We start from the raw sequence: 23,591 nt of genomic DNA on the forward strand, positions 1-23,591 counted from the left end.
CCTTGGCCTTATTTTTATTGTGAGCTAAATGGTTTTGCTGTTTTCTTTTGTTGGTTTCACAAATTGTCATCCAGGGTCTTTTTGTAGCTTACTATATTTAATGATATGCATAGTTGAATCTAAAGCTTTAATACAGATAATTTCAGAAATATGACTAAATGCATTGTTGACAGAAACTTTTAGAGAACGCCAAATGGAATGAAATCATGGACACGGCATGAATGTTCTTTTCTTTTTTTTTTGCCATTATTCCCTGTTCTTTATTTCTTTGCCAGTTATTTGTAATTCTCTTTTCTTTAATCTTTTTTGCCATTATTCACTTTTCTTTATCTTTTTGGCCATTATTCTCTTTTCGTTTATCTTTTTGGCCATTATTTTCTTTTCTCTTATCTTTTTGGCCATTATTTTCTTTTCTCTTATCTTTTTGGCCATTATTTTCTTTACTCTTATCTTTTTGGCCATTATTCTCTTTTCGTTTATCTTTTTGGCCATTATTTTCTTTTCTCTTATCTTTTTGGCCATTATTTTCTTTTCTCTTATCTTTTTGGCCATTATTTTCTTTACTCTTATCTTTTTGGCCATTATTTTCTTTTCTCTTATCTTTTTGCCCATTACTGGTATTCTCTTTTCTGTATTAATTTGCCCATAATTCTGTTCCTTTTGCCCATTATTTTCTATTACATAACCCCATCCAGACCCTCATAATTACTGGACCAACAACTTCTAATATTGCATAAAAGTCTCAGCTTAATTTATGAGAATTTCCCAACAATATTACATCAAACATAAAGCCATAAAAATGTGATTACTTATAGCGATATTGTCCAGTCAGAAACTTGGGGCTAGACATAACTGTTGTAAAATATGACTATAATAGTAATGGTTAATCAACAGAAAGTAGCCTACAGCTGTATGGACTTAACCAGGATGTTCTCTGTCAATAGTTCAGATTTTTGTAGGTGCCTGTCCCAAGTTAGAATCCAGCGACTCATTTCACAAAAAAATCTTATTAGAAAAATCATGATTATTTCGATCTTTTTAATTGTAAGATATTATTTATAGAAAAGAGTCCCTGTAATTCAATGGTTGCCCTTTGTAGTTGTAAATCATATTTGTTTTTCATTTAATGTTTTGTCCATAAATTAGGCTGTTATTTTTCTTGTTTGAACTGTTTACCTTTGTCATTCCAGGGCCTTTTATAGATTGCTATATATGCTGTATAGGTCTTACTAATTGTTGAACCCCATACTGTGACATATAGTTGCTATCTTCTATGTCATTTGGTGTCTTGTGGAGAGCTGTTCCATTGGTAATCATACCAAATCTTCTTATTTTTATATTTGTACAGAGAATTGGCTGTATAAAATACCTAACTTTCTATGTAAAATTGTATATTTCAAAGAATTATTTTACTAGAGATGAAGAAAAATGATAATTGTTATCAAATTGTTAGTATCTGTAACAAATTGTATTCTGTAAAAAACGATATAAGTATTAAGATGGATCATTGGTATATATATATTTCCTCAAATAGAATTTTTTTATACTTTGCCAAATGAAGATTTTTCAATGCTTTTTTCAAAATTATAGTATACAAAAAGTATGGGTTATGCACCATGTTATTTTTCTATCTACCAATCATGCAAAATTACCAAAATTTATATAAATTGTTCATGTAAAACACAACAAAATATGAGAAGATATGTTTCATTATAATGTGCTTTGAGAAAATAATGATGTCACCAAACTTGTTTTCTTGCTACAAGTATAAAATTCAAAATTTCACTATCATTCCAGTATAAACATTTTACTATAAGAGTTATCTACCCTCAAGATGGTCAAATTAAAAAAAAAATGATTCTTTAAAAAGCATAAATATTTAATTTTGTTTAAAACATTTTAGATTATTCAATAAATGTTCATTTTTAGCTCACCTGGCCCGAAGGGCCAAGTGAGCTATTCCCATCACTTTGCGTCCGGCGTCCGTCGTCGTCGTCCGGCGTCCGGCGTCCGTCGTCGTCGTCCGTCGTCGTTAACTTTTACAAAAATCTTCTCCTCTGAAACTACTGGGCCAAATCAAACCAAACTTGGCCACAATCATTATTGGGGTATCTAGTTTAAAAAATGTGTGGCGTGACCCGGTCAACCAACCAAGATGGCCGCCACGGCTAAAAATAGAACATAGGGGTAAAATGCAGTTTTTGGCTTATAACTCAAAAACCAAAGCATTTATAGCAAATCTGACATGGGGTAAAAATGTTTATCAGGTCAAGATCTATCTGCCCTGAAATTTTCAGATGAATCGGTCAATCGGTTGTTGGGTTGCTGCCCCTGAATTGGTAATTTTGAGGAAATTTTGCCGTTTTTGGTTATTATCTTGAATATTATTATAGATAGAGATAAACTGTAAACAGCAATAATGTTCAGCAAAGTAAGATCTACAAATAAGTCAACATGACCAAAATGGTCAGTTGACCCGTTTAGGAGTTATTGCCCTTTATAGTCAATTTTTAACCATTTTTCGTAAATTAAAGTAATCTTTTACAAAAATCTTCTCCTCTGAAACTACTGGGCCAAATAAATTCAAACTTGGCCACAATCATCTTTGGGCTATCTAGTTTAAAAAATGTGTGGCGTGACCTGGTCAACCAACCAAGATGGCCGCCACCGCTAAAAATAGAACATAGGGGTAAAATGCGGTTTTTGGCTTATAACTCAAAAAACAAAGCATTTTGAGGAAATCTGACATGGGATAAAAATGTTTATCAGGTCAAGATCTATCTTCTCTGAAATTTTCAGATGAATCGGTCAATGGGTTGTTGGGTTGCTGCCCCTGAATTGGTAATTTTGAGGAAATTTTGCTGTTTTTGGTTATTATCTTGAATATTATTATAGATAGAGATAAACTGTAAACAGCAATAATGTTCAGCAAAGTAAGATCTATAAATAAGTCAACATGACCAAAATGGTCAGTTGACCCGTTTAGGAGTTATTGCCCTTTATAGTCAATTTTTAACCATTTTTCGTAAATTAAAGTAATCTTTTACAAAAATCTTCTCCTCTGAAACTACTGGGCCAAATTAATTCAAACTTGGCCACAATCATCTTTGGGCTATCTAGTTTAAAAAATGTGTGGCGTGACCTGGTCAACCAACCAAGATGGCCGCCACCGCTAAAAATAGAACATAGGGGTAAAATGCAGTTTTTGGCTTATAACTCAAAAAACAAAGCATTTTGAGGAAATCTGACATGGGATAAAAATGTTTATCAGGTCAAGATCTATCTTCTCTGAAATTTTCAAATGAATCGGTCAATGGGTTGTTGGGTTGCTGCCCCTGAATTGGTAATTTTGAGGAAATTTTGCTGTTTTTGGTTATTATCTTGAATATTATTATAGATAGAGATAAACTGTTAACAGCAATAATGTTCAGCAAAGTAAGATCTACAAATAAGTCAACATGACCAAAATTGTCAGTTGACCGGTTTAGGAGTTATTGCCCTTTATAGTCAATTTTTAACCATTTTTCGTAAATTAAAGTAATCTTTTACAAAAAGCTTCTCCTCTGAAACTACTGGGTTAAATTAATTCAAACTTGGCCACAATCATCTTTGGGGTATCTAGTTTAAAAAATGTGTGGCGTGACCTGGTCAACCAACCAAGATGGCCGCCACCGCTAAAAATAGAACATAGGGGTAAAATGCAGTTTTTGGCTTATAACTCAAAAACCAAAGCATTTTGAGGAAATCTGACATGGGGATATAAATGTTTATCAGGTCAAGATCTATCTGCCCTGAAATTTTCAGATGAATCGGTCAATCGGTTGTTGGGTTGCTGCCCCTGAATTGGTAATTTTGAGGAAATTTTGCTGTTTTTGGTTATTATCTTGAATATTATTATAGATAGAGATAAATTGTAAACAGCAATAATGTTCAGCAAAGTAAGATCTACAAATAAGTCAGCATGACCAAAATGGTCAGTTGACCCCTTTAGGAGTAATTGCCCTTTATAGTCAATCTTTAACCATTTTTCATAAATCTAAGTAATCTTTTACAAAATCTCCACTGAAACTACTAGGCCACAATCGTCTTTGGGGTATCTAGTTTGAAAAATGTGTCCGATGACCTGGCCATTCAACCAAGATGGCCGCCACGGCTAAAAATAGAACATAGGGGTAAAATGCAGTTTCTGGCTTATAACTATGAAACCAAAGCATCTAGAGCAAATCTGACAAGAAGTTAAATTGTTAATCAAGTCAATATCTATCTGCCCTGAATTTTTCAGATGAATTGGACAACTGGTTGTTGGGTTGCTGCCCTCCAATTGGTAATTTTTAAAGAAATTTTGCTGTTTTTGGTTATCTTGAATACTATTATAGATAGCAATAAACTGTAAACAGCAATAATGTTCAGCAAAGTAAGATCTACAAATAAGTCAACATGACCTAAATGGTCAATTGACCCCTTAAGGAGTTATTGCCCTTTATAGTCAATTTTTAACAATTTTCATTAATTTGGTAAATTTATGTAAATTTTTACCAAATATAGTTCTCTGTTACTAATGGGAAAAGTTCATTATAGATATAATTGTAAGAAGCAAAATCGTTCAGTAAAGTAAGAACTTCAAACACATCACCATCACCAAAATACAATTTTGTCATGAATCCATTTGTGTCCTTTGTTTAATATGCACATAGACCAAGGTGAGCGACACAGGCTCTTTAGAGCCTCTAGTTTCTGTATTAAATTAATAGTCTTACAAAAAAAAATTGCAAATCTGTCTAAAAATTTAAAGATTTAAGCATAGAACTAGACAAATTGAGTACTGCTATTGTACAATACAAGATGGCAGTAAACAGTGAATTTACCTTAAAATATCTTTAAAAAAATCATGATTCTACACTTAAAAGGGGAACAGAATTTCATCATACTGTATTTGTTTCTCATCACTACATTGCATACTCCTATCCTTGCTGTAGACAGTACAAATTCTTTACATGAAGACTTTTGAAAGTTTGGAGTTAGTTCCCTTGAAAGTATGGTTCCTTTCATTATTTTTTTCCCTCCAGACAGTTACTGCCTAAGAGGTCTGCTCCAGTCATGCTTCAGTCTTTTCCTATATATTCAACCAATTTTTTCCCCCTCTCTAAATGCACATCTGATTTAAATGAAATTTTAATGCAAATTTAGTGATTTCAATTACTTTGATTAGAAAAGCTATTACCCTTTTACTAGTGAAAATTAAGTTTTTCATGTTGATATTTTAAAGTTGAAAAATAATATTTTATCCAATCAATAAGAATTTCATTCAAACTATCCCTAATAGTCCTTGGAGTAACCAATCCGTTTGAAGGCCATTTCAATCATATTATAAAAGTCATTAAAAGAAAAGAAATATTAAAACACATCTTAATAAAATTTAAATAATTAAATTTATTTATCAAAAGATAATATTAATTGCTTCCTGATTTGCAGGCGTAATTTTATATCCACTGATTTTTGTTTTTGTCAATTGCTAAGATTTGGTAAAATATCATCTGACCTTTCTGGCCATTATATTTTGTCATTTGCACCTATATGCTAAGTAATGTCAAACATTAGCTAGTATGTAATTTATTGAGAAAATTCTATTACTGGTATGTGCTTCTGGTTATGAAATCAATTTAAAAAGTATTTACCGATATAATGTATAGTCTATAGAAATAATTATTCATGTTTTGGAAGATGAAATAATAAAGAATATCTGAATACATATAACAATATATTAAAAAAATTATCTGATTGCATTGAGAGAAGCATAGATAATTTGCCTTGAATTTACACAATTTCATGTCCTCCGACAAATGTGAAAAATTGAAAGCTGAAAAGAAAGCCTATGGTTACAATTTTTGATACACAACCCATGCTCTTTTCTATAACCTCTTTTCACATTTTGTTTCACATTGTGTTTCCATCAGACCATAAAGTTTTTTAGCTTTCTGACACAGACTGACTATATGTAATATTTTATATTAAAATCAATTTCTAAGGTTATGAATATCCTATTTATTACTTTGGTATAATTATAGCAGAGCTGGTAATCTGCACTTTTTATCAAGATTTTATCCTTGACCTTCACCTCTTTGTACTATGTTTAGTTAGTAAGCTCCACATTGATGACCATACAATAAAGATGACCTGAATATGACCCCATGGTATAGAAATTGACCAGGCTTATACTATATCATGACCTACTGGCCTTTATGTGTAAACTTCTATACACACCTTTAGTTCTTGACCAATTTGTTTACACACAGGTAGACTGGTCAATATAATTGTTAATATAGTGGTCACTCAACTTAGGGATGAATAACCCTCAGACCAATGGACCTCTGGACATTGAAGGACACTAACTCTGGACCAATTTTTTTAATTAGGAATTTTTAATGGTCAACTTCTTAAGACAAGAAGTTAATGGGATTACATATTAAAGAGAGTGACTAAAATTTGCCTCAACGAATATAAACAGTCAAAAGTTTTCTAATTCAAGGGATTAAATTGCTATCTAACACAAAAGTACATTTGCGGATAATAAAAATTGGAAATTTATTATTTTAATATATATACTTAAAATGAAACAAGGTAAGATTTTTATGTATAAGTCACATTTAGTTTCTACCCTTGGGTTGTTTTTTTCTGTCTAAAATATTTTTTGACAGGACTATAACCTAATTTGATATTTTTTGGCTACAATGAAAATATTGTTATCATAACCCTTACTTTAAACTCTGATCTTTTGTATACTTTAAACAAACTTATTTTTGCGACTTACATAAGTTCAAAAATAACTCAAACAGAAGCAGTTGCCATTATTTAAAACTGGAATTTTGCTTTATATATAAGTACATGAATAAATGAATGAATCCCAAAAATAAAAAGCGATGAATTTGGTTAGAAAGGGGTTAACTCAGAATAACTATCAGTAAGAATTTGTTGTTTTACAGCAATCAGGAGAATTTTTAATTTGAACATGTTGAAATTTTTTAAATTTTATGGAGAGAAATTATTATTCAATGTTTTTTTGATACACAGTAATTATTTACAGTACATGTTTATCAAACAGAGGCATAGTTTCCTAGCTAAATAATAAAATAACAAACACTCCAAGAAAAAAAGCCTTTAAAACATTTATAGTTGTCTAGACAAGTTGTGAAAATAAGTTTCTCTTGTTCTTACACGATTTATCCTTTTCTTGACCTGTTGTTTTATTAAATCAATGTGTGTTTCATTTGATCTCAGTTCTTCATTCATCAAAATTTGATTATGAAGTCAAATTTACTTGCTTTCTTCCAAATTTCCTATTGTGACCTCATGAAAAAAAGGCGACCATGCCTGATGATGTCACATAGAAAGATCACATCTTGTTGCAGATCATTCAAAAGAGAAGGATAAGATTGTCTGTATATCCTCTAAAAATCATTAGAGAAACAAATTTCGCCAACCAATCTCATGCAATACACTATTTATCTGCTCTTGACAGTTAAATTTTAGGCAAAGTGACTCTTAAAAGGTATTTCACATCTTTGCTCAGCAGGTTTGAATTTTCTTTTCTGTCAGTAATCCTTTAATACTATTCTCTTTATTTTGGTGGGTTAATTTTTTCCAAGGTTGTTTAGGTTTAAACATTCTTAGTGTTAACCATCAATAGCATCAAACAGCTAAGCCACTGGAAGTTAAACAACCAATAATCAATCAATCAATCATACAGCTGAGTATCAGAATATTTCATCCTTTAAGTTAAACAGGTACACTTCTCATATAAACATATGTATGTGCATCTAGTTATTAGAAAAACAAAGGATTGGGGTATCCATCTATAAATCAAAATCAGTACATGCAAAATAAAAACACAAAAAGCAAAGGAATTAACAACAGTGCTTTTATTGCTTTAAATGAGTTTTTCGCCATAAATTTTAGCAAATTTCTATCTTTTTTACTGAATCTTTATGTTTTAGGCATGTCATGCATGTTCGGTGGCTTATTATTGAAGTGATTAAAATTTTATTCTTTCCATTTGATTTATGACTTGTAGGCAAATTTTCTGGCATTCTGGTTTTTCATGTGAAAAATTAAAACAAGTGCTGATATTATGGCAGGAGCTAGTTTTAGTTTGCTGTTTGTTTGTTTTTTCATGTTTGCCAAGATTACTATCTTATACGCCCCAGCATTTTCAACTTTTGACTCTGCATTTGCTTGCCAATCAGTTGTCTGTTTCATAAACATATTAGATACAAAATTAGATAAAAATTGATTGAATTGTTTCTGAGGCCATTAGTCTGAGGTCATCAGTGTTATATAATACTCTTAATGGCAATGACCTATCAACCAGTTCATAACTATTGATTAGTGTCATTCTAAATAAAGTACCAATTTAAAAAATATAACTCATATGATTAAATGTGCTAAAACTAAACCCTTTCTATTTACAAATATTTTAGTAGTTGCTATGAAAAAAAATGGCTATAGCTCTACTAACAAAAAATAAGTTTGAAAAAAATTTCACCAGAAATTTCATATAATTTATGATATATGTAGCTTCCATAAAAGGGGGACACTTGTTGCATCACAATGGGACACCTTAGGGAACCATGTTAAGTGTTTCAAAGATGTACATGCTTAAAATGATGTATGTTTTCAGACATTTTAGAACACCTGCTGTCGATTAATGTCTGCTGTGTGCATATAACACCTTAAGGATCTATTTTTGATGACCTGAATCTGATTTGAGAACATATATCCAGCCTCCAAAGTCTTTTTTATTAAAAAACAATCCATTTAGAATTTTACCCCAAAACATTTATTGACATCATAAATGGCAACATCAACTTTTTTTTATGAACTTATCGCTTGGATATTATTCATGTTATTAGTTGCAAAAAGATAAAAAAACAAAAAGTAAGATTAAATTTCTTACAATAACTGAATTTTCACACTTTGGTCTAAGCATTGGTCTAGAAATTATTCACTGTCTAAAAGCACATGCAAGTATAGTTTGAATTGCTTTTATTTAAACAACTCCTAAGGTTTTTAGGTATATTTTGCCCAAACCTTTGATTATTAACATGATTAATAGTCTTCTAAATAAGTTTTTTTTTTTTTTTTTTTTAAACTAATACAATATTTAAAGCTTGAAATTTAAACACTTTCATAATTGCTGGAAATTTTGATATACAGATTTAGCCACTGGCAACCAGTGACTATCAAACATGTTCTAAACAAGCTGGCCATTGGCCTTGATAGATATAGAAATCAGCCAAGCATGACTGGCTAGTAATAGCTGGTCAACAACTTTAAATGCTTACAAACTATCACGGAAGTAACGCCAAAATGTGTAAGTTCATTTCGTATCTCGTAGAAATGTTGTTTTTAATAATAAGTATATTTTTGCAGGTGTTTTATTTTTTATTTTCCTTTGTTTAATTAAATTATGATGTATTTACTTCATAAAAATGACATAGTTAGTTGACCCGTCTTTTGATGAATCATGGTATATTTTGTACTTTAAATTTTATTAGTTGTTCATTGGCTATTTGAAAAACATGGAGGAGGAATGATTAATTACGCTTTTTAATTTTTTCAAACGTTGGGAGTTTACTAGAAATAAATCATAATTTGTTAATCCAACAAATAATAAATACTTGAAATAATTTGCATAGCTAAAAATAATTTAAATTATTCCAAATTGAAGAATAGATTTGACCTTAAATTACCTTTTTGTCTCATTATTATATACAGTTTTTAATAGCAAGGCTTAATTTATTCCAAACTCTACCTCCCCAAGTTTATACCTGTTGATTTCAACCATATACTGCTACTTAAGTACTGGGAAATATATCCTGTCAATCATACATTGTACCAGTAAGAATACTTTGTATGTACTTGATAATAGAAGTCACAAGTATGAATTATAGTACATGTATCTTTGACAGAACTTTATTGAAATAACTGTATATGTATATTTGTCCTTTGAAAGACTTTAATTGAGATAACTGTATATGTATCATTGTCCCATGAGAGACCTTAATTGGAATAACAGTACATGTATCTTTGTCCCATGAGGGACCTTATTTGAATAACTTTACATGTATCTTTGTCCCATGAGAGACATTAATTGAAATAACAGTACATGTATCTTTGTCCCATGATAGACATTAATTGGAATAACATGTACATGTATCTTTGTCCCATGAGGGACCTTATTTGAATAACTTTACATGTATCTTTGTCCGATGAGAGACATTCATCATGTTCATTGAAATATCAGTACATGCATCTTTGTCCCATGAGAGACATTAATTGGAATAACAGCACATGCATATTTGTCCAATGAGAGATATTAATTGGAATAACAGAACATGTATATTTGTCCAATGAGAGATATTAATTGGAATAACAGCACGTGCATATTTGTCCAATGAGAGATATTAATTGGAATAACAGAACATGTATATTTGTCCAATGAGAGACATAAATTGAAATAACTGTACATGTATCTTTGTCCCATGATAGACATTAATTGAAGTAACTGTACATGTATCTTTGTCCTATGAGAGACATTAATTGGAATAAGAGTACATGTATCTTTGTCCCATGAGAGACATTAATTGGAATAACTGTACATGTATCTTTGTCCTATGAGGGACCTTATTTGAATAACTTTACATGTATCTTTGTCCAATGAGAGACATTAATTGAAATAACAGTACATGTATCTTTGTCCCATGAGAGACATTAATTGAAATAATTGTACATGTATCTTTGTCCTATGAGAGACATTAATTGAAATAACTGTACATGAATATTTGTTGAATGAGATGTCCTAATTGAAATAAATGAACATGCATCATTGTCCCATGAGAGACATTAATTGGAATAACTTGTACATGTATCTTTGTCCCATGAGAGACATTAATTGGAATAACTTGTACATGTATCATTGTACCTTGAGATACATTAATTGGAATAACTTGTACATGTATCATTGTCCCTTGATAGACATTAATTGGAATAACTTGTACATGTATCTTTGTCCCAAGAAAGACATTGATTGGAATAACTTGTACAGGTATCATTGTCCCATGATAGACATTAATTTGAATAACTTGTACATATATCATTGTCCCTTAAGAGACATCAATTGGAATAACTTGTACATGTGTCATTGTCCCTTGAGATACATTAATTGGAATAACTTTGTACATGTATTTTTGTCCCATGAGAGACATTAATTGGAATAACTTGTACATGTATCATTGTCCCTTGAGATACATTAATTGAAATAACTTGTACATGTATCTTTGTCCCATGAGAGACATTAATTGGAATAACTTGTACATGTATCTTTGTCCAATGATAGACATTAATTGGAATAACTTGTACATGTATCATTGTCCCTTGAGATACATTAATTGGAATAACTTGTACATGTATCTTTGTCCCATGAGAGAAATTAATAGCCTAGGAATAACTTGTACCGATGTCTTTGTCCCTTGAGAAACCTTAATTGAAATAATAATACATGTATCTGTGTCCCATGAGAGACATTAATTGGAATAACAGTACATGTATATTTGTCCCATAAGAGACATTAATTGGAATAAGCATGATTTGGAGTACATCTGAACCTTTAACATCAAACATGTAATAAAGACAATATACTCTGTTTATTAGTGCAAAACATATTAAACATTAAATGTTGTATGGAAGGGACAAATACAAACAATAAGACAGATAATGTTGCACCAAATAAGAGTTTTGATATAGTATACTTTTTGCAAATCATTTCCCCTTGAATTGTTCATTAGTTAATCAATAAAGTTTTTTATAAGTTTTGGGTGAAATCATGAAAATAATTATTATGAAATGACAGAAAATGAGTGAAAATAATGTCACATTTATTTGTTAGAATAAAAATGAAAATTATGTTATTTCTTTAAATAAATAAAAAAAAAATGTTTCCACTGTTGTCTCTTTGATGCAGTTTTTATTTCTAAAAACTACATAATTTAAGACATGTTAAGAATAAATAATAGGACACATGTTGACTGGATCCTGTCCTATCAGTTTGCCATTTTATTTTTTTTTATCTTATATGTTTGGATGGTTGACCTTTGGCTGTAAGTTCATCGCAAAGGAGGTGACCGACATTAAAAAATATTTACAAGGTCTACTGTGTTTGTTTAATTAAGGGTAAAGTGATCACATGTCAAAAGAATATCTTAAGTATTGTGTAGAGGGTATAGTCTTACAACTGATACTGTGGGCTTGTATTTAAAGAACTGGTAGACCATGTGCCCTTGAAATGTGATTGATTAATACAGACTAAATATAGATCATTGAGATATTTTGTGGTGAAGTGTTTATATAATTCAATGCATATTAATGAGGGGGCTGCCAAGGGGTTTAAAATAAACAGAGATGTGAGAACAACTTGTTGTTGTTTTGGAAGAAGAAGATTTTTATACATCATCCATTTTTTAGCTCACCTGGCCCGAAGGGCCAAGTGAGCTTTTCTCATCACTTGGCGTCCGTCGTCCGTCGTCCGTCGTCGTCCGTCGTTAGCTTTTACAAAAATCTTCTCCTCTGAAACTACTGGGCCAATTTTTACCAAACTTGGCCACAATCATCATTGGGGTATCTAGTTTAAAAATTGTGTCCGGTGACGCGGCCAACCAACCAAGATGGCCGCCATGGCTAAAAATAGAACAAAGGGGTAAAATGCAGTTTTTGGCTTATAACTCAAAAACCAAAGCATTTAGAGCAAATCTGACATGGGGTTAAAATTGTTAATCAGGTCAAGATCTATCTGCCCTGAAATTTTGAGATGAATCGGACAACCCGTTGATAGGTTGCTGCCCCTGAATTGGTAATTTTAAGGAAATTTTGCTGTTTTTGGTTATTATCTTGAATATTATTATAGATAGAGATAAACTGTAACAGCAAAAATGTTCAGCAAAGTAAGATCTACAAATAAGTCAACATGACCAAAATGATCTGTTGACCCCTTTAGGAGTTATTGCCCTTTATAGTCAATTTTTAACCATTTTTCGTAAATCTTAGTAATCTTTTACAAAAATCTTCTCCTCTGAAACCACTGGACCAAATTAAACCAAACTTGGCCACAATCATCATTCGGGTATCTAGTTTAAAAATTGTGTCCGGTGACCTGGCCAACTAACCAAGATGGCTGCCATGGCTAAAAATAGAACATAGGGGTAAAATGCAGTTTTTGGCTTATCACTCAAAAACCAAAGCATTTAGAGCAAATCTGACATGGGGGTAAAATTGTTTATCAGGTCCAGATCTATCTGCCCTGAATTTTTGAGATGAATCGGACAACCCGTTGATAGGTTGCTGCCCCTGAATTGGTAATTTTAAGGAAATTTTGCTGTTTTTGGTTATTATCTTGAATATTATTATAGATAGAGATAAATTGTAAACAGCAAAAATGTTCAGCAAAGTAAGATCTACAAATAAGTCAGTATGACCAAAATGGTCTGTTGACCCCTTTAGGAGTTATTGACCTTTATAGTCAATTTTTAACCATTTTTCGTAAATCTTAGTTATCTTTTACAAAAATCTTCTCCTCTGAAACTAATGGGCCAAATTAAACCAAACTTGGCCACAATCATCATTCGAGTATCTAGTTTAAAAATTGTGTCCGATGACCCGCCCAACCAACCAAGATGGCTGCCATGGCTAAAAATAGAACATAGGGGTAAAATGCAGTTTGGGCTTATCACTCAAAAACCAAAGCATTTAGAGCAAATCTGACATGTGGTAAAATTGTTTATCAGGTCAAGATCTATCTGCAACAAAAGAGAGTTTTTAACGACCTCAGCTGGCTATACAACCCTTGCACAATCAACTGAATTTTGCAGAAATCATTAATAGGATAGATTGCCCTTATATGATAATTTTTTATTACCTTTTTGTTGTTTTTTTTTGGCAAAGGGGAGCAGGGGGTTGCGCAACAACAAAACAACTTCACAACTTTCTCATTACTTTGCATTTCTCGTTAGATAAATTTTACAAAATTTTCCCTTGAAACAACTGTCAAATTTAAACAAACTTGGTTTAAATCACCACTAGGATATCCAGGTACCACTGTGTATGATGACCCTGCCTGCCCACATGGCTGAAATAAAACAGGTTTCAAATGCACTTTTTAGTATTATATCTCTGAAACTAAACGACAGTACAACAGTTGCATTTATCATGCATCAATTGTAAATAAAAATATCAGGTGAGCGACACAGGGTCCTTGGACCCTCTAGTTTTAGCTCACCTGGCCTAAAAGGCCAAGTGAGCTTTTCGCATCACTTCGCGTCCGGCGTCCAGCGTCGTCCGTCGTCGTCTGTCGTCGTCGTTAACTTTTACAAAAATCTTCTCCTCTGAAACTACTGGGCCAAATTAAACCAAACTTGGCCACAATCATCATTGGGGTATTTAGTTTAAAAAATGTGTCCAGTGACCCGGCCAACCATCCAAGATGGCCGCCATGGCTAAAAATAGAACATAGGGGTAAAATGCAGTTTTTGGCTTATAACTCAAAAACCAAAGCATTTAGAGCAAATCTGACATGGGGTAGAATTGTTTATCAGGTCAAGATCTATCAGCCCTGAAATTTTCAGATGAATCGGATAACCCGTTGTTGGGTTGCTGCCCCTGAATTAGTAATTTTAAGGAAATTTTGCCGTTTTTAGCTCACCTGGCCCAAAGGGCCAAGTGAGCTTTTCCCATCACTTGGCGTCCGTCGTCCGTCGTCCGTCGTCCGTCGTCGTCTGGCGTCGTTAACTTTTACAAAAATCTTCTCCTCTGAAACTACTGGGCCAAATTACACCAAACTTGGCCAAAATCATCATTGGGGTATCTAGTTTAAAAAATGTGTCTGGTGACCCGGCCAACCATCCGAGATGGCCGCCATGGCTAAAAATAGAACATAGGGGTAAAATGCAGTTTTTGGCTTATAACTCAAAAACCAAAGCATTTAGAGCAAATCTGACATGGGGTAAACTTGTCTAACAGGTCAAGATCTATCTGCCCTGAAATTTTCAGATAAATCGGATAACCTGTTGTTGGGTTGCTGCCCCTGAATTAGTAATTTTAAGGAAATTTTGCTGTTTTTGGTTATTATCTTGAATATTATTATAGATAGAGATAAACTGTAAACAGCAATAATGTTCAGCAAAGTAATATTTACAAATAAGTCAACATGACCGAAATGGTCAGTTGACCCCTTTAGGAGTTATTGCCCTTTATAGTCAATTTTTAACCATTTTTCGTAAATCTTAGTAATCTTTTACATCTTCTCCTCTGAAACTACTTGGCCAAATTACACCAAACTTGGCCAAAATCATCATTGGGGTATCTTGTTTAAAAAATGTGTCCGGTGACCCGGCCAACCATCCAAGATGGCCGCCATGGCTAAAAATAGAACATAGGGGTAAAATGCAGTTTTGGGCTTATAACTCAAAAACCAAAGCATTTAGAGCAAATCTGACAGGGGTAAAATTGTGTAACAGGTCAAGATCTATCTGCCCTGAAATTTTCAGATAAATCGGATAACCTGTTGTTGGGTTGCTGCCCCTGAATTAGTAATTTTAAGGAAATTTTGCTGTTTTTGGTTATTATCTTGAATATTGTTATAGATAGAGATAAACTGTAAACAGCAATAATGTTCAGCTAAGTAAGATCTAGAAATAAGTCAACATGACCAAAATCGTCAGTTGACCACTTAAGGAGTTGTTGCCCATTTTATTCAATTTTTAACAATTTTCACCAATTTGGTAAATTTTTGTAAATTTTTACAAAATATTTTTCACTGTATCTAAAGGTCCAAGTTTATTATAGATAGAGAAAATTCTAAGTACCAAGAATGTTCAGTAAAGTAAGATCTACAAACACATCACTATCAGCAAAACACAATTTTGTCATGAATCCATCTGTGTCCTTTGTTTAATATGCACATAGACCAAGGTGAGCGACACAGGCTCTTTAGAGCCTATAGTTGGTTATTATCTTGAATATTATTATAGATAGAGAAAAACAGTAAACAGCAATAATGTTCAGCAAAGTAAGATTTACAAATAAGTCAACATGACTGACATGGTCAGTTGACCCCTTTAGGAGTTATTGCCCTTTATAGTCAATTTTTAACCATTTTTCGTAAATCTTAGTAATATTTTACAAAAATCTTCTCCTCTGAAACTACTGGGCCAAATTAATCCAAACTTGGCCACAATCATCTTTTGGGTTAGTAGTTTGAAAAATGTGTCCGGTGACCCGGCCATCAAACCAAGATGGCCGCCATGGCTAAAAATAGAACATGGGGTAAAATGCAGTTTTTGGCTTATAACTCAAAACCCAAAGCATTTAGAGCAAATCTGACATGGGTTAAAATTGTTTATCAGTTCAAGATCTATCTGCCCTGAAATTTTCAGATGAATCGGACAACCCGTTGTTGGGTTGCTGGCCCTGAATTAGTAATTTTAAGGAAATTTTGCTCTTTTTGGTTATTATCTTGAATATTATTATAGATAGAGATAAACTATAAACAGCAATAATGTTCAGCAAGGTAAGATTTACAAATAAGTCAACATGACTGAAATGGTCAGTTGACCCCTTTAGGAGTTATGGCCCTTTATAGTCAATTTTTAACCATTTTTCGTAAATCTTAGTAATCTTTTACAAAAATCTTCTCCTCTGAAACTACGTGGCCAAATTAATCCAAACTTGGCCACAATCATCTTTTGGGTTAGTAGTTTGAAAAATGTGTCCGGTGACCGGGCCATCAAACCAAGATGGCGGCCATGGCTAAAAATAGAACATGGGGTAAAATGCAGTTTTTGGCTTATAACTCAAAACCCAAAGCATTTAGAGCAAATCTGACATGGGGTAAAATTGTTTATCAGGTCAACATTTATCTGCTCTGAAATTTTGAGATGAATCGCACAACCCGTTGTTGGGTTGCTGACCCTGAATTGTTAGTTTTAAGGAAATTTTGCTGTTTTTGGTCATTATCTTGAATATTATTATAGATAGAGATAAACTGTAAACAACAATAATGTTCAGCAAAGTAAGATTTACAAATAAGTCAACATGACCGAAATGGTCAATTGACCCCTTAGGAGTTATTGTTCTTTATAGTCAATTTTTAACAATTTTCATAAAATTTGTAAATTTTTACTAACATTTTCCACTGAAACTAATGGGCCAAGTTCATTATAGATAGAGATAATTTTAAGCAGCAAGAATGTTCAGTAAAGTAAGATGTACAAACACATCACCATCACCAAAACACAATTTTGTCTTGAATCCATCTGCTTCCTTTAATACTCACATAGACCAAGGTGAGCGACACAGGCTCTTTAGAGCCTCTAGTTAATAAATTTGGAGCTACTTTGATCTTGAAAGTCCATTGACAATTCATCCAATAATGCGTTATGTGCTGCAAATACACTTCTCCTGATCCCAGGTGGTCCAAAATTTTTCTTTGAAGTTTTTTTTTCATGCCCCCACTGTCATGAATGTGGCACAAACTTAAAGCATGAAGTGTTACCCTTGTACTTACATATAAAATTGAGAATGGAAATGGGGAATGTGTCAAAGAGACAACAACCCGATCATAGAACAAACAACAGCAGAAGGTCACCAACAGGTTCAATGCAGCGAGAAGTTCCTGCACCCAGAGGCGTCCTTCAGCTGGACCCTAAACAAATATATATACTACTTCAGTGATAATGAACACCATTCTAAACTCCAAATTAAACACAAGAAACTAAAATTAAAAATAGTACAAGACTAACAAAAACCAGATGCTCCTGACTATGCATGCTCCAAAATTAGTTTCTATTCTCTAATTTTAGTTTGTCTCAACCAATTGTAATGAAACTTATACACAATGCTTATAACCATAAAACATTTAGTTTAAATTGGGTTATGTAACTTTTTACTTTTCTTGAGTTATGTTATAACATTATATGCATTTGGGGCCATCATCTGTGTCCCATGGACTGCACATTCTTTTTATTTTGAATAAGTTCATTGCAAGCATAAGCTATTTGTAATGATGGTACTGGTGACCTAATGGAGATCATGTTCTATGGCTAGATTTTCACTTTTGTCTTTCAGGAGTGGTTTGTCCTCAAATGATTGGAAAATAGCATTTCTGCTGTTTCCTCAGTGCTTTTCATATTGTAGCATTATATATTGAAACTACATGTCAAAATGTAGGTGAATTTTGATAAGGTATTTTCACTTTAGTGGTTTTGGAGTTATGGCCCTTGATCGTAAAACTTTATTTGCACTAGTTCAAATATTTTGTCTCAGCAGTTTTCGATTCTGTTAAAACTCCAGCAAACCAGGTTTTATATTGTATTATATAATCATACTAACTGACTTTTTTGTTAAAAATAATGTTTATGAATACATAAATACAGAGACTGATAAATGAATAACGCCAGCTGTTATTAAGACCAGTAGTCAAACTTTTATGAATATTTATATACTACAAAGAAAGTGAATTTCATTGGAATCAGATAATCCTGAGACCAAAAGATTGATTGTCTATAACTTTACTAGCTATTGCATAACTATGGCCAATAACAATATTTTAACCTATTAGTACTGTCTAACATTAAATTAAATTGTAAATTCAAAAGTTATTGTCTAATTGTTTGGTTATTTAGTATTTGATGTTGATCAGCAGGCAAAATGCAAAATCATATAAACTGCTAATTTAGGAAATGATCAGCAAACATCAATTTACCTTTTCAGAATCTGATGCTTTCTGGGTAATATTTTCAAAAGTGCACACCAAAAAGTTGCAAAAAATGTTCTAAACAATGGTAATTAAACATTAATTACATAACGTTATTTTCATTTTGGTGTACGAACAGTTATTTTCATTTTGGTGTACGAACAATGAGATTACCCATAGTGCTTTAGATTGTAAGAAAGCAAACTGCAAACCAAATTAAAACTAAGACTCATCTGATCAGTTTTTGCAACTGATAAAAACATTTTGAAAAAAATAACAGTTGATAATTTTTCTTTGTATTTGAGTACTGTATATGTCTGTCTGACATATATGTTATATGGCTTTTCTGTTATTTGAGTCTCCAGCGGTTATGTTTAAGTTTTGTGTTGGTCTATATATTCATCATACATGTGTTGTGTATGTCAATGATATTGCAAAAAATGAAACATCAAAAAAACAAATGCTGCATGAACACATTGCCTGGGTGTTTTTATGGACCCCCCCCCCCCCTCTTGAAAACAAATAAGCATTGTTAAAGTCCATATTCTGTTTGACAGTTACTGTTGAAGTTGAGTATGATTGTATCGAGCCCCCTTTGAAATTCCTGGATACAGGCCTGGCATGTCTCATGATTAAGTTTCAAATGTTTGTGAAATACTTGCAACTGGATGGTAAGAAAACAATTATCAATCTATCATAGAAAATTTAGCAAATTTCTGGCTGAGTAACCCATGTGCCTTTATCATGTTTATATAGAATTCTTACAGACCTTTTTTTTGTTTCTTAATAAATCATTCGCATTGACACTGTCACACATTAATGTTAAACAGTAGTTAGTTGTAAGTCTATGTGGGTATTTGGGTACATAGTATGACCTTGTATTAATAAGTTTTATGTTGATCATGTAAGTTAGCAATGAATGCACTAGTGATTATCTTAGGTCAATACTAGTTCAAAACTTAATCCTACCTTACCCCATAGTGGGCAAAACCTCATCTGGTTCTGATCCTCTTTCTCTTCAACCTGGGTCATGCCATTCAAAAATTAAGGGAATTAGAAAAGATGATTCCAAAAATAGCTACCATAATGTTAAAACACCTAATATAGGAAAAATACTCACGGTATATTTAATGTACCAACGGAATCAGAAAGTTGTCAGTATTAAGAATTGAGACCGACTTAAATTGGATAAAAGATGGTTATTTATCAGCCTTACTTTCAACATGGATCTCAAATTAAAAGGAATTAGTTGTCATAGAACCTTGTCATATTAAGCGCTGTAAGGTAAGAATTGTTGACTGACTTTAGAGGTGGCAGGGTAGGTATTATTAAATGAAACATTTGGTCTGTGGATTCATTATTGGCTAACAATTTTCATGGATTTCTTGGGGACAGAGGATCCACAAATTTAGACGTTCAATGAACTACAAATTTTCTTTAGAAAAATATACGGACTTAAATTAAATATTTTCAAAAGTGCAAGCTTTCCAAAAATTATGAAAATTGTTACCCATGAACAGATATGAATCAGCAGTACCAGAGAATGGAATCTATTTGGTTCAGATATACTGGTATCAGGGTATGGAGGACTGCTAGTATATGATATAGATTAAAGATTTGTTTGGGAGCATCCCCCTGGCCAATGTAGATTAAAGATTTGTTTGAGAGCATCCCCCTGGCCAATGTATATCTTGAGATCATCCCCTGGCCAATGTATATCTTGAGAGCATCCCCTGGCCAATGTATATCTTGAGAGCATCCCCTGGCCAATGTATATCTTGGGACAGATTCATTTATGAACATATAAAAACTGGATATATTTTTTTCATATTTTTTCCAAATAAATGGAATTAAGAAATGACAAAGTTAAATTTCATGTTCTTCACGGTTTATACGATTTTTAGCACTCAAAAGTTGTTCCAAAATTTGTTCACCTCTGTACTCAAAACAGTTTCAAGTTTTATGGAATAACTGCCACCCCCTCTCCCTTCCAAAATTACTGAATCAGCCCCTTATAATTAGATATTTTTTAAAATATTAAAAAATATAAGTGACAATTATTTAAAGGTAAGACTGTCACTTGGAAAGCTGTTTGTTCAGAAAATGTAACTCAGTTTTCATGATGAACTATTATACAAATTCTTTTGACTGACTTTTGGCTTCAATCATTTAAATATTTTTATCGTATGAACCTTTTGGCTAGCTGCCCCAAAGCAGACCAGCAGAAGGACCATCAAGATTATACAAAACAAAGATGGAAAATTAAAGATGACAATTACAGAAACAGTGACATGGTGTTCCTAAAATGTTAATTTTAACATGGTCACATTTGAAATTTACATATCCTTGAGAAAGTTCTTTTAACCTCCCAAAAAAAATCATTAGATTTGTTTTAAGTTGACATTTACATTGCCCTTTGTCAGATTGCATAGATTTATGTTGGGACACAAGATTTAATAGGATGACCTTTCATTGAACTTTGATAGGTTCAGTGAATGTTTTTCTGGTTTGTTAAAGTATTTATACTGTAGCTTAAAAAAATAACATCCTGTTTGTCTGTTCAGTAGACATTTGAGATTATGATTTTCATGATTTTTTTCCTCTGATGTTTTTGATGGTATTATGTTTAAAGATTTGCTTAGTAAATAAGGAAAATACATGTAAATAAAGTCTTCAAACTTGTGTGGATTTTACTCAGGAATTTATCCTCTGCACCCTGTTTGTCACTATAAAAGTTAAATTGGTCAAAGTTGGATTTTTTTACAAGGAAAACTTGGTCCAAGTCATTTATTGTCACTATCAAAGTTTTCCACCAAGTTTTAAGGAAAATAGTCATGCATCCAGAGGTGGGGCTTCAGCTGGCCCCTAAACATGTGTGCAAATTTTCATATGATAAAGACATAATCTTTCAATCAGCAGATCAGTTTAATTAAGGTCTGGAACTGGCATGGCAGTAACTGCTATTAGTCCTTTTATGTTAAATAATGTATCATTGTCATTTCGCTTTAGTTTCATTTTTTACCTATTCTGACATCAGACTCAAGACTTCTTTTAAACTTGAGTTTTACTGTGGGTATTGCTGTGTGTTGCTTATTCTACATTGGCTAGAGGTATAGAAGGAGGGTTGAGATCTCACATAACATGTTGAACCACTCCGCATATTTGCGCCTTTCACAAGTCAGGAGCTTTGGTCTTTGTTAGTCTTGTATGTTTTTTAATTTTAGTTCATTTATATATTTTAAGGTTTAGTGTGGCGTCAATTTTACTGAACTAATACACAATTTTATTTAGGGGCCAGCTGAGGACCACCTCCTGGTGAGGGATTTTATCGCTGTGTTGAAGACCCATTGGTGGCCTTCGGCTGTTGTGCTCTTTAGTGGGATTGTTGTCTCTTTAACATATTCCCTATTTCCATTCTCAAATTGTGTATATTTATCGTTTATATTCCAAATGCTTCTTATTATTTAAAGAACTCAAAAGTAAATAAAAATTTGATCAAATTATTTCTATATCACTTAGAAATTTTAATAAATTTATATATTCAAAGGTAAAATGAGTGATGTTCAATCCTGCATGCTTTGCTTTGTTATACTATGTAACAAATGCAGAAAACTGCACTTAAACCTGTAGGTTGATTTGAATAGGAATGATATATCACTGATTAAATAGTAAAGTACATGGAGATTGTTACAACTTACATGTGGAATAGGATCGACCATTGATTTTAGCTCAAATACTTGTTGGCAGATTTTATTGAAAAATGTAGAATTATATCGCCTCCATTTAACATGAAAATAGAATTATTGTTTAGTAATTTATGGAAACAACAAGGTTATAAGTAATTGTGATTTGTTAGTGAAAATAGTTGGAATCTTCAGGGGATTTAGTATTTCATCATTTGGCATCAAATTGTTGAGTTCCAAAATAAAAAGGATAGATTGATTGGTGTTTAACCCCTTCGCACATAGTCTTGATGCCTCGGTTTTCTGTTAAGCCATTTGATTCTTACAGTTAATTCTTGTGTTGTGTTGTCACACTTTGGCCATTATCCCAGGTTAGAGGGAGGTTTGAGCACTCCATGGAAACCTGCCACGTTCTCCATATATATGGCGTTAGTCAGCACTCTGTAATATATATATAGCGTGTGTCATTTGTTACTGCCTTCCAAATCATTTGTTTTTATTGTTTTAAGCATATATCTATGGCTTTTAAATTGAATTATTTTCCCTTTTGCTTTGTCTTTTTTCCACATTTTTTCATAGTCTTGGTTTGAATGTGTACTCATGTTCATTGTTGAAGGTTGGAGATGTGCTTATAGTCTTCACAACTTTGGTCTCTGGATGGTTTTTGGCATCTCATTGGAAATCTCACATCTCCTTTATATTTTTTTAAGGTGTTTATTGCATCATTTTATGACAAAAAAAGGTTAAGACATTTAATCTCTAGAGCTTCATGCTGTTATACATCTATTATTACTCCAAATGAAAATCTCTGTCTATGAATAATATATTTTATGAAATAAATGGAAAAAGTGGCAAAAATTCCTCCTGCTCAAACTGTTTTTTCAGGAAGATGTGGAGAAAAATCTTGTAAAGTAGCTGATTTTTTCACTTTTATTTAAAAAAATATAATCTATTTTTTTCTCACTTTCTTTAAAGACAATATTTTTTTACATACCAGCTTGGTTAAAAGGGTGCATTTGTTAGCTTTGATTTCCACTGAAGAATAAAATATGATGTTTTTTTTTTTATTTCTAACAATTATTAATTTAAAGCAGATTAAAGAAAAAATGTTT

General features: G+C 32.3%; 1 protein-coding gene across 4 annotated transcripts in view; it reads left to right on the forward strand.

Moving 5' to 3' along the window:
* Nucleotides 1-23,591, forward strand: part of LOC143062965 (ecdysone receptor-like) — a 121,226-nt gene that overhangs the window by 45,824 nt on the left and 51,811 nt on the right. The window contains exon 1 of one of the 4 annotated variants that reach the window (XM_076234840.1): nucleotides 6,510-6,618. The exons of the other annotated variants lie outside the window; for them this stretch is intronic. The gene's annotated coding sequence lies outside the window, so the exon portion shown is untranslated. Of the gene's footprint in view, nucleotides 1-6,509; nucleotides 6,619-23,591 lie in introns of those variants that run through there. 4 annotated transcript variants of the gene reach the window in all.

This window comes from Mytilus galloprovincialis, chromosome 2, assembly GCF_965363235.1.
Source record: "Mytilus galloprovincialis chromosome 2, xbMytGall1.hap1.1, whole genome shotgun sequence".
NCBI classification, from domain to species: domain Eukaryota; kingdom Metazoa; phylum Mollusca; class Bivalvia; order Mytilida; family Mytilidae; genus Mytilus; species Mytilus galloprovincialis.